At 44.0% G+C, this 17,998-nt stretch overlaps 1 protein-coding gene across 4 annotated transcripts in view; it reads left to right on the top strand.

Moving 5' to 3' along the window:
• The window catches only part of LOC140410690 (intersectin-2-like), a 377,319-nt gene that overhangs the window by 42,438 nt on the left and 316,883 nt on the right, over positions 1-17,998 (top strand). For all 4 annotated transcript variants that reach the window (XM_072499106.1, XM_072499104.1, XM_072499105.1 and 1 more), the window contains exon 2: positions 2,291-2,374. The gene's annotated coding sequence lies outside the window, so the exon portion shown is untranslated. The remainder of the gene's footprint in view (positions 1-2,290; positions 2,375-17,998) is intronic.

Raw genomic sequence — 17,998 nt, 5'->3', positions numbered from 1 at the left:
TGGGCAGGGGAGTGCCTAGTCATGATGCTCCAACCATCATGTTCCATGGGCAGACTTGATGGTGGTGTTTTATTGTTCATCAACTTTGTATGTTTATATGTTCATGATTTAAGTTCAAGTCCATTGAAAGTAGCATGACTAGATCACATGTTGTGGCCATTTTTATTTGTATATTGCATAGTTTTAAAAGTGATTTCTGTTAAATTGTAACAAGCAACATAATTGATGTTGAATGTTAATTCACATTGTAATACTGTATCTGAGAAGCATATTGGAAACAGCACTCAATGGTCTGCTCCTGAATCAGAAATACAGTGAAATACATTTCTTGCTGAAGTCTGTGAACCAACATTCTACCCTAAAAATGTAGCAGGCAAAACAATCTTGTTTGGCAGATTAAGATAAAAGATGCAGGCATGCATAAACTGACCTTTACTGCCGACACAAAAGATTTATGGAGAATTGTTACACTCTATGGGGATGTTTTTAAGTCAAATTTATGACATGTTTAAAAGTTCTTGAGAGAGAGTGGACTTTGAATGTGGATTTATTTTTGTATCTATAAATAGGTTTCCCTCAGGATTTTTAGTCACTTTCTGCCTGCAGAAAGGAAGGACCGGCTTGAATGTTTCATTATTACCACTCAAACACTGTTAGTTCTAAGACAGGGAAAGCAGAATCAGGATCCGAGTTACCAAAACAAATGATATAATGTTTCCTATGTATGCTTGCCTCTGAAACATCAGACTCTGCAACCTTGTTACTTTGACATTTGAGAGCCAGGTTGGGATTTCACATCAGCATGATGGAATTACTTGTGTGACTTAACAATTTTTAGTTGCTGACTTTGTACATCTTGGATAAACAGGTTCAAAACATTCAGAAAAGCTGTAAATATTAATCAAAAGCAGCAAATACTAAAACGCAAATGCATTTTCAGCATTTAAAAAAGAAAATTGTTTAACATTATAGGTGGGATTTGTTGTCAGAACTAGATTTGAGTCCTCATGGAGCAGTTTGATGCTGCTGTACATTTTTGGGAACATTTTTTGCCCAGAAAACATTCCAAACATGCCATGTGTGCATTCAATAGTATGATCCTTAAAGTGATCTTGAAGTGCTGTAGGAATATCTATTCTGGTTGGATTGGTTCTGTGGTTGAAGAATCAAACATCGGGGAGAAGTTAGAAATAGAAAATCAACAAAAACCTGTCCCGCTCTGAAACTGAAACAATTTTTCAATCTGACCACCATTTTTGTGTTTAAGGTGAGTTGACCAGATGTTATAAAATTATTTTATTTTGTTACTCCACTGCAGAGCCTAGGTTTTATCCTGTGGGTGGAGATCTTTGTCTCGTGAAATTATTATGTCACTATTATGTCATAGTGTGGAACAATCAGAGTTGGAGCCAAGTCTGAGTGTTGTTTTGATTGAGTGGAAGATTGGTTTAAAGTTTATATGTATTATTGATATAAAAATGAGATGCAGAATGACAGCAATGTTCAAGATATTGTTTTCCCGCTTCTTTCCCTGACAATTGCTGATGATGTGCAGTGAGTGATTTGAGTGCTGGCAGTCCTTGTTCAAGTGGGCATTCTTTATTTTTAAGTCTAATTCGTGACTTTAGCAGGTTTACATAACAGGGGAGCCTGATCCTGTCTTCATTGGCTCATTCAGTACTCACATACTACTATTCAAGTGAGATCAGCTAAGCTAACATAGCATAGAGATCAAACCTGGAACCTTTGTACTCTGAATGTTTTAGTACTACACCGAGCTGTGCATTTAACCACTGAGTCAGAGGAGTTGAAACTTGAAAGTTTAACATGCCTGGAGGTTAGACTTTGCCTACCGATGGTATTTCAGGGATTATAGTGCTGGACATTGAGCTCAAATCCCATAAATTTGAAATTATGACCTTGAATTCAGTTATCAGTTTGTGAATCTTGTGTGCTAGTAGTCGAAACATGACTGAAATTTGACATATTCTTGTAAAAAGCTCACTCAACTAGTTTGCCAGTGTTCTTTACTTGGTCTGGTCAGCATATGATTGCAGTTCCATCCTATATGGATGATTCTTAATGCCTTTAGGGCAACCAAGGAAGGTTCATTAAAGCAGGCTTGCCATTGTTGCCCAAGAATAAATGCTTCAAAAAAGAGAAATCTTGGAACTTCAAATATAATTTTGACCTTGATTAATGTAATTGTATGTGACAAAAGTGGAATTTGGAGGTATTAATCTGCTTTCAAAAGGTGCTAATTTATATATGTGCCTTGTATTGTTTCTAGGTGAATGCTTGTCAAAGTGGATACCAATGGGAAACATACTTTACCACATTACCTGAACAGAAGGGCAATCGGATAGTGTTCTCTGTATGTATAAATTATCTATTTAAGTTAGTTTTGTAATTCAACAGTGTTATTCTCAGTATCCTGCCATTTATAGCTGCAAATCCACTGTTAGAATGGTTTTGTTCCAAATCAGTTTACCCTCCATTTAAAAGAAAAACATGAATTTGAAGAATTTAAAGCTCTGGATAAAGATCCTTCACGAGAACAAGAATGTCAATGAGTCTTTATCCAATGCATTAACCTATAATTTCTTGTCCTGGATGTTGATGAAATGTCTGTATTATGTCCAGCGTTTGTTTTTTTCAGTGGTCTTAACATTTATGTTATTTTCAAACAAATTATAGGATTCACTGACATTTATGTAGACTTGGAAACAAGAGGTGTCTGGCTGACACCTATTCTTCTTGCCTTCCATAAATGGTTTTGTGCTGTTGTGGCATGTCATGGCTATTGCAGCTGTGTAATTTTATGTACAATCTGCACTACAAATATACCTTAAAAGACTTTGGTGTTTGACACATCTAGGACTGCAACAGTGTTTCAAATGACACATTTCTGACTGGGTTTGTCCTTGTGTATGCAGCAGGTGCAGGTAGTACATCTGGTAGGCTGGACATGACCATAGCTATTCTTGGTGCACCTGTTATTCTCTCATTTTTATTTCCGATTTCCAGCTTTGGCACTATTTTTTATTTTTTCATGTCCATGTTTCTCTTGTTTTCCTTCATTGGGTGATATATATGTCTTGTAATTGTTTGATAGTAGCTTGTTTAATCTAGGCAGTTTAATTCCTAATGTACTGTGCATCTGCAGCTACTTCCCTTCATTTGTGCTTTAAACATTCTGTAGTTTTCACTCAAACTGGTTGGTATGAATTTCTTTGTTAAGTTTGCCAGTTTGTTTTGCTTTGACTGAAATGTTCTGTTATTCAATTGAACCACAGTGTTTTGTGGACTTATTTACATTAAAATGGTTCAATATTCTAGTTCAACTTTTCCTCTCCACACATTTTATTAGTTTATTCTTACTGGCATACACTTAAGAATAAATATAACTAAAACAATTTCAATCTATTAATTCTAAATACAATACATCAATGTTTCATTCAGTCTTTTCCTGGAGACAGTTCATTTTTCATTAGTTTCATTACTACAAATGTAATTAATCTATTGTGTGAATTTATTTTAAACACTTAAAATTTGTTGTAAATGCTGAATGATGTACCAGAGGTACTCATGGGAACCTAGTGGTGGTAGACTCATCTGTGGTTCTTTCTCAGACTGTTCAACCTATTTGGAAGTAAAATATTGGAGTCATTGGAGTTTAGGAGGTTGAGGGGAGATCTAATAGAAACTTACAAGATAATGAATGGCTTAGATAGGGTGGACGTAGGGAAGTTGTTTCCATTAGCAGGGAAGACTAGGACCCGGGGGCACAGCCTTAGAATAAAAGGGAGTCACTTTAGAACAGAGATGAGGAGAAATTTCTTCAGCCAGAGAGTGGTGGGTCTGTGGAATTCATTGCCACAGAGGGCGGTGGAGGCCGGGACGTTGAGTGTCTTTAAGACAGAAGTTGATCAATTCTTGATTTCTTGAGGAATTAAGGGCTATGGAGAGAGAGCGGGTAAATGGAGTTGAAATCAGCCATGATTGAATGGTGGAGTGGACTCGATGGGCCGAATGGCCTTACTTCTGCTCCTATGTCTTATGGTCTTATGTTGGGAGAGAAAGAAAAAGGGAGATTTTGTTTTCGTGTTTACTTGCCAGCAAAAAACTGAAAAAGAATGGGAGAAATTATACATAAGATAGAACTGGGAACTCTTTTGAATTGATGTATTACCTCTAAAGTACAGTCTTATGAGAAAAAAATGTTTGTACAGTATGAAGTCTGCAGAGGAAAGGATAAGTATTATAATTTGTTATTATTTAATAATAAATTTGAAGCAAAGTATATTAAGAATATGATTCCTTGTAAATAATCGTAACACCATTACTATCAACATTCTGGGGGAATTACATTGACCAGCAACTTAACTGGAGGAGCCATACTGTGGCTATAAGAGCAAGTCAAAGGCTGGAAATCCTGCAGTGAGTAACTTACCTCTTGACTCTCCAAAGTCTGTCCACAATTATAAGGCATAAGTCAGGAGTGTGATGGAACGCTGTCCGCACCTTAGAAAAGCTCCTTAGACACCACCTTCCAAACCCATGACCACTACCATCTAGAAGGACAAGAGCAGCTAATACGTTAACACCACCACATGGAAGTTCCACTCCAAGTCACTCACCATCCTATCTTGGAAATGCATATTGCCGTTCCATCTCTGTTGCTGGGTCAAAATCCTGGAACTCCCTCCCTCAAAAAGCACTCTGCGTCTACGTACACCACATGGACTGCAGCGGTTCAAGAAGACAGCTCATCACCAGGTTCTCAAGGGCAATTAGGGATAGACAATGAATGCTGACCTAGCCAGTGAAGCCCACCCACATCCCTTGAATTAATAAAAAAAAGGCTTGCTCTGTCGTATGTAGGACATTGGTTATCACTCCTAATTTCTCATGTGGTAAGCTCACCCAGCTTTTCCTGCAGTGCCTAGGAATTTACCCACTGAGACAGAGAAACTGAAAATTGGTGAACAACTTTACATTTTCTTATCTTGTGTCCTTTGTAGTTGTGCTGGCTCAAAAAAGCTTTTGCACTTACTTGGAACAAGTCACCTGCCTCCTTTCTTGATTCAAAGAGAGATTAGCGACATGCAAGGCACAAAAGATTTAAATTTAAAATGGAGGGGGAAAGAGTTTCAAGAGGATTTGATGCTCTAGATGGCTTTCTTGCTAATGGCAAGATGGAAAACTTTTTGAAAGGGGTGTGGATGTTTAGAACAACACAGACTGTACTTGGAATTCATTCTTGAATCCCAGTAAATTTTGGACCTGTCCAAATGTATCCCTTTTCTCTATAGAGATTTCCTAATTCAGTACAGTAACACTGGATAGAACAGCCTCAATACATGCTCACCTTGGACCATGGAATACAGTTGTGAACATTGGTGAAAATGCTGTAATCTCGTGTAATGAAAATAATTTGATTGTTTTGTCATAAATGAGCCTAATCATAAACAATTAAATCATGCAATATGATCCTCAAAACATCTAAAAATCCCACTATTTCATGCAACAAAACAAAATGTAGCTTACTCTAACATTCGTCTTGTTGCTAACTTTTGGTTAGTTCTTAATTTGGCTCTATTTTATCACGTTTGCTCAAGAGTCGCCAGGTATCCTTCGACACCGCCACAAGGCTCAGAACCGAATACTGATCAATGACTCGATATACCAGTTAGTAAGTTCAAAAGCAATGCTCATTTATTTACACACAGTTAAATCTACTCGTGCATAAACTCTACAAACTAAACTACCACTATTACTAAGGCCTATACTTTGCTTCGGGCGCCCACTCAGTCAGAGGAACAATGGCCGTTGCTCGGTTCTGAGGCTGCTGGGTTGAGCTGTTTACAGGGTAGCAACTAGGAGCGTCTATCTCGTAGCGTGCGTTGACTTGGAACTTACTTGGTCTGCTGTAGCTGCTAGGCAGGTCCCTCTCTTCGCTGAGAGCCAAAGCCAAAGGAGACAAATTCTCCCTTGGGTGATACCTCTTATACTGCAAAGGGCTTCGCGCTCTTTTGGGCGGGCCTTGAACTTGGCCTCAACTAATTGGGTCTTTTCCAATCATCGGTATCGATTTTCCTCCAATAGAGGGGGGTTCCCTGATCGTTAGGTGTGTCCTGGTGACTGTCAGTCTGCTTTGTCTTAGCTTCTACTGGCGCCGGGGAGTCTGTCCTAACATTGTGTATCTAAATGTTTCCCTTTTGTCCCCGGAGATGGCTCATTAGTATGTAAACCGTTTGGTAGTTTCTGTCCTGTCTGAGCGTTTAAGGTTCTCATCAACAGACAGAGCTTGCACCTGCTTGTTTCTTAGCATTATCCAATTTTCCCTGCAGTCTTTGCAAGTGTCCATTTTGTAATCGGGACGTGGCCATCCCAGATGGCTACAGTCTTGATTATATAGTCTTCATCATCTCAGTACATATGCATTTAATTTTAAAAATATATATTTTTATTGAACAGATTTTTCATTATAACAAAGCAATGCCTTTCTAAACAACAAATACATATGCCATTCTAAACAACAAATAAAACGCATGAATCAGTAATGAACAACCCCACCAAATCCAACCATTCAACATCAAACAAAACAATAACCAACCCCCCAACAGTTGACGATGACTAACTCTCTGAAAAAGGAAGTGAATGGCTGCCATCTAGAGTAAAAGCCTTCAACCCTCTAATTGTGCATTTTTCTAGATATAGGAATTCCATTAGATCACTCAACCAGACCAGGCACTGGGCGATGAGATCTCCACCCCAACAGAACCTGCCTCTGGGATATCAACAAAGCAAAGGCGAGGCCATCCGCATTCACCTCCTTCTGCAGTACCAGCAAATCAGCTCACCCTTCCACTCTCTCTTCACCTCACCCAAAGGAGCCTCCTCCACTGACAGGATCTGGCCATAATTATCTGAAATCTTCCCGTCAACCCAACTTGACCAGAGATAAGATCCTATTCAAGAGGGAAGGCAAAAGTCACAAGGAAAATTAAGAGATCTCCTTACGCAAGAAATTGCACACCTGTGAATACTTGGACAAATTAGTCCTTGGGTGTTGGAATTTATACTCAAAACCGCCAAACCTACCCTCCACAAAGAGGTCCCCAAACCTTTCCAGACCCTCCTTCCCCCATGACCTGGACTTAGAAGCTAAACCCACTGGCACAAAGAAATAATTCTTATAAATTGGGGCTTACAACGACATGGAGCTGACCTTAAAATGTTGTCTAAACTGCCTTCAAGACTGCACGCCACTACTGGACTTGAGATAAATTTTTCCAGGGAAAATGGAAGCGAGGCAGTTACCAAGGTCCCAAAGCTAGAACCACTGCAAGAGCTCACCTCCCATCTGCCCCAATATGGAATTCGGATACTTGAGCCACCTCCGTACTTTTTCAATATTAGCTACCCAGTAATAAAATAATAAATTATGTAAAGCCAAGCCACCCGACTGTGTCTGTCTGAAGAAACACACTACGAATCCTTGGGGTCTTGCCCGCCCAAATGAAGGAAGCTATCATCTTGTTGACTTCAGCAAAGAAAGATTTGTGGAGAAAAATGGGGAGACACTGAAAATGAAATAAAACCCTGGGAGGACTTTCATTTTATCAGTCTGAACAATGCCAGCCAAGGACAGGGGGAGGTTATCCCACTTCTGCAAGTCAGATTTAACCCCATTCATCAGACTAGAATAATTTAATTTATAAAACCAGGCCCAATCATGGGCCACCCGGATTCCCAGATAACAGAAGCTAGATCTGGCGAGGCAAAAAAGCAAGAACCCCAGATCGGCTCCCTCCCTGGAGGATTTGCCGTAAAGTATTCGCCCCGATCCAAAATCAGCTCATACTCCGAGATGGAGCCAAAACTCCTAAGTGGCTTCATTATCTCATCAATTGTGGGAGACTGAGTCCTTGATATAAAGAAACAGATCATCTGTATACAGGAATACCCAATGCTCCCTCCCTCCCTGCTTTATCCCCCTCCACTCAGTGGAAGATCTTAATGCCTTGGCCAGTGGTTCAAGTGCCAAAGCAAACAAAAGCGGAGAGAATGGCCAACACTTGATTTCAGGTTACTTTCAAGGGGCTGGATTCTCTGCCCTGCCGCACCACTTTTCTGCCCCGACCCGCTGGCAGGATTCTCCATTACGCCGGCCGGTCAATGGGGTTTCCGATTGTGGGGCAGACCCATGCCATCACCTCCAGTCAGGCGCTTGAGAGGGGGAAAGGACGATATTTAACAATTGACGTTTATTGGCCGACAGCTGCCGACCCTTGACAAACCCTGGATAAAAGCGAATTACTGCGGATGCTGCAATCTAAAACCAAAAGAGAAAATGCTGGAAAATCTCAGCAGGTCTGGCAGCATCTGTAGGGAGAGAAAAGATCTAATGTTTCGAGTCCAGATGACCCGCTGTCAGAGCTTGACAATCCCTGTCTGTTCTTCCGAGATCACCCCTGGAAGGCAGGGCTCTAATCACATTTTAGCCAGCAATTTAGCATCAGCATTCAGCAAAGAGATAGGCCACATTCTGTACGGTCCTTATCCTTCTTCAAAATCTGGGAAATAGAGGCCTGCGCCAATGTAATCACCCCCACCCCTGGGACAAGGAATGATTAAACATGTCTGATATCAGTGGGATCAACTGTCCCGAATATGTCTTCTAGAACTCGATGGGAAATTCATCTGGGCCCGGATCTTTACCCAACTGCATTTTAAAAAAATATATATATTTTTTTATTAAGACATTTATAATTTTAACAATTTTCAAGAACAAAAACAAAGTGAACAAACCTACCCAACCATCAATCAAATCCAGCCAACATGGCTTACATTCACACTTCCCCAATCTCAATTTCCCAATAACCATTTCCCACATTATCCAACCACCCATGCCTCCCTTTTTTACCTTTTACCTTTTCTCCATCCCCACCTACTGCTGACAGCTTAATTTTCCCCAAAGAAGTCGATAAATGGCTGCCACCTCCGGGCGAACCCTAGCATCGATCCCCTCAGGGCGAATTTGATCTTCTCAAGCCTGAGAGACCCAGCCATGTCACTGACCCATACCCCAGATTTCAGGGGTTCCGAGTCCCTCCACGCCAATAAGATCCGTCTCCGGGCTATAAGGGAGGCAAAGGCCAAGACATCAGCGGCTCTCGCCCCCTGGACTCCCGGTCTTCCGACACACCAAAAATTGCTACCACCCTTTCCTTCAACACCTTCGACATGACATTGGCAAATCCCTGCCAAAATCCCCTAAGCTTTGAACATGCCCAAAACATATGGACATGATTCGCGGGTCCTCCCGCACACTGCCCACACCTATCCTCCAACCCTTCAAAGAACCTGCACATCCGGACCACAGTCATGTGTGCCCTGTGGACCACCTTAAATTGTTAAGCCTGGCACACGACGAGGATGCGTTGACTGTCCTCTGGGTATCCTCCCATAACCCGACCTCCCAACTCCCTGCCCAGCTCTTCCTCCCAATTTCGCTTCACTTCCCCTATCGGGGCTCCCTCCGGCAGATGCGGAGGGGAAGGTATCGGACATTTATAAAGAACTCATGGAGTGGGAGGGAGCCCCTCCCCCACTACCTTGTCCTGTATCTCCTGGGGCAGCAGGTGCAGAAAGGTCTAAACCTGCCTCTGCACAAAGTCCCTCACCTGCAGGTAGCAGAATACCTGACTGCATTAAATAAATACATTTCAGAATCTCCTAGGGGCCCAATGGGGATTCTAACTCCCCTCTTCACCACTGGGAAGGACGACCCCTCCAAAAACTGCGTTAAAGACTTTGATAAAAGGCTTCAAAATGCAGCATTAACTTGGGTGAGGCGGAAACCAATGCCCCCACCTGAGTCCCGTATCTGTACAATCTCCCGGGAGGCAGCCTGCCACCTCAGCTGGTGCACTAAAAGGCGACTGTCTTTCTCCCCATATTCCTAGAATATCCCCTTCACGTGTCGCAGCTGGCTCACCGCCTTACCCATTGAGAGTAGCTCAAAGTGCGTCTGCAACATTTTCCTACTCGCTAGTAACTCCAGTGTAGTGGCAAGTCCACCTCAAGGATGGAATCCACCAGCCTCTGCCTCCCCACCCTCCCAATCCTTTCCTTGTGTGACTTGTAGGAAATTACACCCCCCCCCCCCCCCGCCCCCGCACCTCCACCCCACCACCACAATGACCGCCTTAAGGGCCTCCCACAACGTAGAAGGTGAGATAGACTCACTCTTATTGAACATAAAACACTCCCCAATGGCGGAGGATATGTGCTTGCAAAATCCTTTGTCTGCCAACAACACCATGTTGTTGAGAGGGACCTGGCACTAACACCAAATCCACAAAATGTGGGGCATGATCTGAGCTAACAATTGACAAGTACCCCACCCTCTTCACCCCAGGAAGGAGAGACCTTCCCACCACAAAAAAGTCAATCTGAGAATAAACGTGATGGATATGGGAGAAAAGAAAAATCCTCATCACTCAATGCAATAAACGGCAGGGATCTGCCGCCACCCCCCCAGCCCCACCCCCACCACCATCTGCCCCACAGAAGCCAAGAATGCCTTTGCCACCCCGATGGAATCAGAAACTTGGGTCCAGATTGGTCCAACTGAGGGTCTAAAACACAATTTAAGTTCCTCCTCCCCCCCCCCCCCCCAAAAAAAAATTAGCTGGCGTGAATCCAAGTCAGGAATAGAAGCCAGAACCTCTGGTGACTGGGATGTGTTGAGCGAACACACGGAAGGTGGCTCTTCTAGGAAATTAAATTTAGGCAATTTTAACCGAAAATAGCCTGCCAGACCCTCATCAACCCCTTCAACCTACAGACGAAGATACAAAATATTAACTAAAATGCCGAACAATAGCTGCACCAGAGGCTGCAAGGAAATAAGAGGCAGCAGGAGCCTGGGGAAACCAGCGAGCGAGACGGTGGACCCATGAGGCGAGAAAGCCCAGGCAGCACCTGAAGGAGAGAGCCAACAAGCCGTGCACTAAACTCCCCCTTGCCAGAGGGCAGCTTGAATAAGTTCCTCACCAGAGAGCTCAAGGAGGACATAAGACTTGGATTCCAGGCAGCGATCAAGGTGGCAGTCACAGAAGCACTGGCCCTCGACAAAGAAGAATGGTGACTCGAGGCCCAGGGGAGCACAATCAACGAGCGTGAAAAGGCCTCCATGGCCCAGAGCGACCGGATTGTTGCCCTAGAGGCACAAATAGTAAGGTTGGTGGCGACCCAGGGAAATCTTGAGGGGAAACTGGACTGAGTTGAGGCGCCAGAACCTTTGAATAGTGGGACTGCCAGAGAAAACGAAGGCAGGAATCGCTTCGACTACGTGGCCCAGATGCTGGGAAACCTGGTGAGAAGGGTCAGCTTCACCAGCCAGCCAGAGATAGACCGGGCACACCGATCGCTCCGACCAAACCCCAGAGCCGGGGAACAGTGCCGCTATCAAGACCGGGAGAGAACCCTGAGATGGGCCAGGCAGACGAGAACCTGCAACTGGGAGGGACACCAGATACAAATACATCTGGACATTGGGGCTGTCCTGGCCAAGCGCTGGAATGAGTTCAACAGAGCAAAAGTGGCCCTATTCAAAAGTGGGGTGAAGTTTGGAATGCTCTACCCAGCCAAAGCTATGGGTAACCATCCAGGCAGGGAACACAATTTTACAGCCCTGCAGAAGTGAACGGGTTTGTCCAAAAGAACCGGCTGGGGAAACAGCCGCAGAACCAGAGTTGAAACTGTCACCTTTAGAAACTGAGAGACTGAAAGACAAGTTGCCCGGGCGACAGAGGTGGTGGCAGAAGACCAGATGGGCTTTGTTAAGGATAGGCAGCTAACGTCAAACATCAGGCACCTGCTAAACGTGATAATGACCCCATCCGGGGAGAGAACATCAGATGTGATTATCTCCCTGGACGCAGAAAAGGCCTTCGACAGAATCGAGTGGAAGTACCTCGGAGAGGTACTGGAGTGGTTCGGGCTAGGACCAGGGTTCACAACGTGGGTGAAACTTCTGTGCAGAGCTCCCATGGTGTGCGTGCGGACCAACACCACCAGCTCTATGTACTTCCAGCTGCATGGAGACACAAGACAGGTATGCCTGCTGTCCCCGCTGCTATTCGCCCTGGCAATCGAGCCACTAGCGATCGCAATCAGAGCGGCGAAAAGCTAGAGGGGGATCCAGAGGGGAGACAGAGAGCACAAGAGTCTCACTCTATACTCCTCTACGTTGCAGACTGCTAAAGCAGCATGGAAGAGATTATGGCGCTCTTGAAAGAACTTGGTGCCTTGTCTGGCTACAAACTCAACCTGAGCAAAAACAAATTCTTCCCCGTGAACCCGCAAGGGAGAGGGGCAGAGCTGGAGGGACTGCCATTTAAAGAAGCCCCAAATAAATGTTGTTACCTGGGGATCCAGATTGCCCACACGGATCCACAAATGGAATCTGGCTAGTCTGGTGGAGGAAGTGAAAAAGGACCTACAGAGATGGGACACACTCCCACTCTCCCTGATAGAGAGTGTGCAGATGGTCAAGACGCCCAGGGTCCTCCTTCCTATTCAGATCCCTCCCGATTTACATCCCCAAGGCCTTCTTTCACAAAGTAGATAATTTTTTTTGTGTAGGGTCTAAGTGGGGTAAAAGAGAGAGGGATGAGAGAAAGAATCCAAGTTCCCCCCAAAAAGGTCTTGCAAAGAATGCGAAGCATGGGCCTGGCCCTCTCAAACCTGCAGTACTACCATTGGGCAGCCACAGCGGAAAGAGTGAGGATATGGGTAAAGGAACCAGAAACTGATATGGGTAAAAACGGAGGAAAGTTCCTGCACAGGGGTGTCCCTCTGGGCCCTGGCGCCCACCCCCACCAGGCTGTCCCTCTGCGCCCTGGCTCCCACCCCCACCAGGCAAACACTCAACAAGCCCAGTGTTAATAGCCTCGCTCCGGATGTGGAAACAATTAAGACAACACTTTTTGGTCTGACCAAAATGACTACCATGGTCCCATCTGTAGCAATCACGGGTTTGTGCCAGCCAAAATGGATGCCACCTTTAAAAGGTGTAGATGTCTCTAACTGGCAACAGACTGGCAGCGCTAGAAGAACTGATGGAGAGGCTCCAACTGATCGGGGGAACGAGCTACAACATATTCAAGTCAAAACGTCCTCCGACGGGAAACAAAGACATACCCACGGGTGCCGGGGCAGTGACTCTGAGAAGAACTGTTGGATGTGGACAGATTAGGGGGGAAACTGCGGTGACTTGTATGGGCAACTGTTGTGAAAGGCACACTCCCCAATGAATGAGACAAGAGAAAAATGGGAGGAAGAACTCGGATTGGGATAGGGTGGGGACCCTGGAACAAATCACTGAGCAAGGGTGAACTCCACGTTCACATGCACAAGGCATGTCTAATGCAGCTGAAAGTGGTACATAGAGCCCACTTTCTCTTGGTTTGGTTTTTCATTTCACTTTGGTTCTGAAGCCTGGACAAAGGAGTTCTAACTCTCTTTCAAAGATCTGATGAATTCTCTCTCGAAATCCCAGTGTGAGAGTTCACTCTCTCTCCCCCAAAAAAGGCTGAAACAGAAACCAGAATCTAATAACTCCCTCTGCAAGAAAGAGGCTGAAATGCCAACAGAGACCAGAATCTGATAACGCTCTCTGAGAACAGGCTGATGCGAAGCCAGAGGCCTCTCGTGGAAAAGCTGTGAGGAAGATATGCTGCTGAGCTGCAAAGAAGATCATTACACGCTGTATTCCAGAGACTTTAATCCACACGCATACTGTGAAGCAAGTGCACTAAAGGACTTATCATCTGAAGCAAGGACTCTTATTTTTTCACCATGTTCCTGATTATTTTCCCACGTTTTCCCTCCTTCTGTGCTTGTCTGTCTTGTGCGTAGGTAGACGGTGGGCAGTTGAAGGGGAATTGGGCATCAGCTCAACCTTAAGCAGCTGTGTATACTGTATAATTCATATTTGTTCTGGTTATAAATAAGCAGTTATTGTGTTTCAACTTGCAAACCTGGTGACTGTAATTATTCAGCAGCCAAGGGCCAAGGATTTCAGGGATTTTTATGAGAATCTTTGGTTCATTCACTTGTGCTGTGACGTGAGGCTGGAATTGACCGTGCTCTTGCCCAGGGTGGTGTAAATACCCATATAAACAATCAAACAACCAAAAGGTGAACAAAAAACAAAAGGTGAACAAAAAACCCTGGCCCCTACCTCAACTATCCCACCTCAAAACAAAACAAAATCCCTGAGCTCATTATCTTAAAGTACAATAAAATAATGAGCTTCAGTTACCCCCACTACTTCGCTCCCGTTAATAACTTTTCAGCCAGCAGGGTAGCCCCACCAGGAGTAAAGACCAATAAACAGCCCCCCACCCACATCCAACTTTAATAATGAAAGAAAAAAATACTTACCCCACACCAGAATAACTAAATACAAAATTGTGCAAGAAACCCCAACAAATCCTCATAGCCACATGCTTTCCCCAATAATACAACAACCTTGTGATAATTACAATTAACTCGCCCCCAGCCCATGCTTCCTAACGAAACCATCCGCCTCCTTCGGCGCATCAAAATACTCGTCCTTTGTACCGTAAGTAACTCGGAGGCATGTAGGGTATACCACCCCAAACCCAACTCCACTCTTGTACAATGCGGCCTTGGCCTTGTTAAACGCCGCCGCCTTTTAGTCAGTTCCACACCCACGTATTGATAAAGCCTGATGGCGTGGCCTTCCCATTTGTAGGTTTGATTATCCTTTTTCCACCTCAGGACGTGTTCCTTCTCCTGAAAGCCTTGCGATGATTGCCTGTGGTGAATTGCCGGAATGGGGCTTCTGCCTAAGTGAACATGGACTCGATCCAGCTCGGGAGGGGACGTCAATCCGCCCTCCACCATCTTCCCAAACATCTTCGAGATGTAGTTCGTCGGATTTGAGCCCTTCACTCATTCTGGTACCCCGACGATTCTAAGGTCTGTCTCTTGGAGTGATTCGCCAGATCATCCACCTTGGCTCTCATTGTTTTATTATCACCGGCCAACAGTGCCATCTCAGCTTCCAAGGAGACATCTGATCGCTCTGCTTCAAAGGAGCCACATCCACACCCTGTAATGCCGCACTATGTGCCTTTACTGTCTCGTCAGTCTTTGCCAGTGCCGAATGCAAGCTTGGCCTCCTCTATGGACTTGTGAAGGTCCTCGGAGACAGCCTGCCGCTGTTCCTGAAATTCCGCTGCCAAGATGCTTGTAAGCATCTCAATAGGCAATGGAATGGCCAGAGTTGTGGTTGTGACCTGCGTTATTTTCTCGGCAGAAGAGCCTCAAGAAGCTTCTGAATCCGTCGATGAATCTTTATTACTGGACTTTCTGGGCATTTCGCTTGTGTGGGACCCTTAGCCCATTGAACGTGGTGAGGTTTTAGCCCAAACGCCCCCCCAAAAACTGTGCGAAAAGGGCTAAAAATAAAATACCCCAGCGGGAGCCACCTCGCGTGCGACTACTCCCTACATGCTGCCACCGGAAGTCCCATACGCATTTCATTAAACCTGAATGTAGAAGACATGAATTTTGTGTTACAGATTTAAAATAAATTTGAGCACAGGCATTTTAATTGAAATATGACATGTTAAAGTCAGCATTTACTTTGGGTTAGGCTTTACTAAAGTTTCCTGAAGCAAGAATATCATCAGAATACTTTGTTCATAGCATTTTTCAGCGAGATAATCTGATTTCTTTTCTGTTATTTCATAATTTTTTTCTCTGAAAATAGTAGATTTCACCCAACCTCGTATCTACATATGTGACTCCATGTCATACCTTTTATAACGCTCCTGTGAAGCATCTCAGGTTATTTATTACTTTAAAGGTGCTATATAAATATAAGCGAGACAATGGGATGGTGGTATTGTCACTGGCCTAGTAATCCAGAGACCAGGGGAATGTCACTGGACTAGTAATCCAGACACCAAGGGAGTGCTCTGGAGACCCAAGTTCTAATGCCACGGTGGAATTAGAATTCAATAAAAATATGGAAATAAAAGTTGAACGATGACCATGAAACCATTGTTGATTGTCATTAAAAAAATCTGCTTCACTGATGTTACTTAGGGAAGGAAATCCACCATCCTTACTTGGTTCGGTCGACATATTACTCCAGACTCATAGTAATGTGGTTGACTCTTATCATCTGAAATGGCCTAGCAAGCCACCCCATGTATCCAACCACTACAAAGACAATAAAAAGGAATTAAGCTGAACAGACCACCAGGCATGAACTTAGGCAATGCAAATGACAATGACAAATACAGCCCTGTCAAACCCGCCCTCTTTACTAACATCTGGGGCTTGTGCCAAAATTGGGAGAGCTGTCTCACAGACTAATCAAGCAACAGCCTGACATAGTCATACTCATGGAATCAGACCTTACTGATATTGTGTCCATGTTGAACACCACTTGAAGAGGAGCACTGAGGGTGCCTCATCTTCATCTGCCGTAGATGCATCTATCCATGACAGTATCGGTAAGAGTGACCACTGCACAGTCCTTGTGAAGACAAAGTCCCATCTTCATATTAAGGATGGGCTGCATCATTTTATGTTGTGTGGCAACCATGAGACGCTGTGGGCAATCAGCAACAGAATTGTAATCAACCACCTTATAGCCCAACATACCCCTCACTCGACCATTACCACCAAGCCAAGGTTTCAAGTGACGGAAGGAGCAATCAACAGCAGTATCATTTGCACTTGCTTCATAAAAACCTGCTCACGGACGCTCAGTTTCGGTTCCACCAGGGTCACTCAGCTCCTGACCTCATTACAGCTGTGGTTCAAACACAGTCCAAAGATGTGTGGGTTAGGTGGATTGGCTATGTTAAATTGCCCTTAGTGTCAAAAATTGCCCATAGTGTTGGGTGGGGTTGCTGGGTTCTGGGGATAGGGTGAAGGTGTGGACCTTGGGTGGGGTGCTCTTTCCAAGAGCCGGTGCAGACTCGATGGGCCGAATGGCCTCCTTCTGCACTGTAAATTCGATGAAAAAAAAATAAAAAAATTCTATGGACAAAATATCTGAATCCCAGAGGTGACGTGAGAGTGACTGCCCGTGATATCATTTGAGAAGCCCTAGTAAAACTGGGGACAATAGGAATCGGGGAAAACGATCCGCTGCTTGGAGTCATACCTGGCAAAAAGAATGATGGTTGGGTGGTTGGAGATCAATCATCTCAGCTTCAGGACATCACTACAAGAGTTCCGCCGGGTAGTGTACAGGCTAAACCATCTTCAGCTGCTTCATCAATGATCTTTGGATGAAGACTTGAAAAGATGCACAGAAATTTTTAGGTTTATGTTAACAATAATTCAATCATTATACATTTTTTTTTAAAGTTAAGGAACAGGTTGGTAGGATTGTTTTGGTATTTTATGGAGATATTTGGATAATAGGAACACAAAAATGAAAATAGTATGTGACTGGGAACTGGAAAATTAAGTAATTAATTTGTATTTGTGAAAATGAATAGGGCTTTATACATTTGTACTTCTTCCAACTCCTTTTTTTGAACATGTATGTGCTGTATGTTATTTGGTATTTTATCTATGTATTGCATAATGTAGTATTTTATTATTTTGTCATGTTCGAACTAATAGAGCAGGTTGCTTTGTCCTGGATGGTATCAAGCTTCTTGAATGTTGATGAAGCTGCACTCATCCAGGCAAGTGGGGAGTAATCCATTACGCCCCTGACTTTTGCCTTGTAGATGCTGGTTGGGATTTGGGGAGTCAGGAGGTGAGTTACTCACCACAGAATTCCCAGACTCTGATCTACTCTTCAATAGAAACATACGTAGAAAATCGAAGCAGGAGGAGGCATCAGGCTCTTGGAGCCTGCTTAGCCATTCATTATGATCGTGGCTGATCATCAAGTTCAATGTCCAAATCCCACCTTCTC

Source organism: Scyliorhinus torazame, chromosome 4, assembly GCF_047496885.1.
Source record: "Scyliorhinus torazame isolate Kashiwa2021f chromosome 4, sScyTor2.1, whole genome shotgun sequence".
Classification (NCBI taxonomy): domain Eukaryota; kingdom Metazoa; phylum Chordata; class Chondrichthyes; order Carcharhiniformes; family Scyliorhinidae; genus Scyliorhinus; species Scyliorhinus torazame.
Note: the sequence above shows the minus strand (reverse complement) of the source record. Positions and strands in the feature narration are given on the sequence as shown.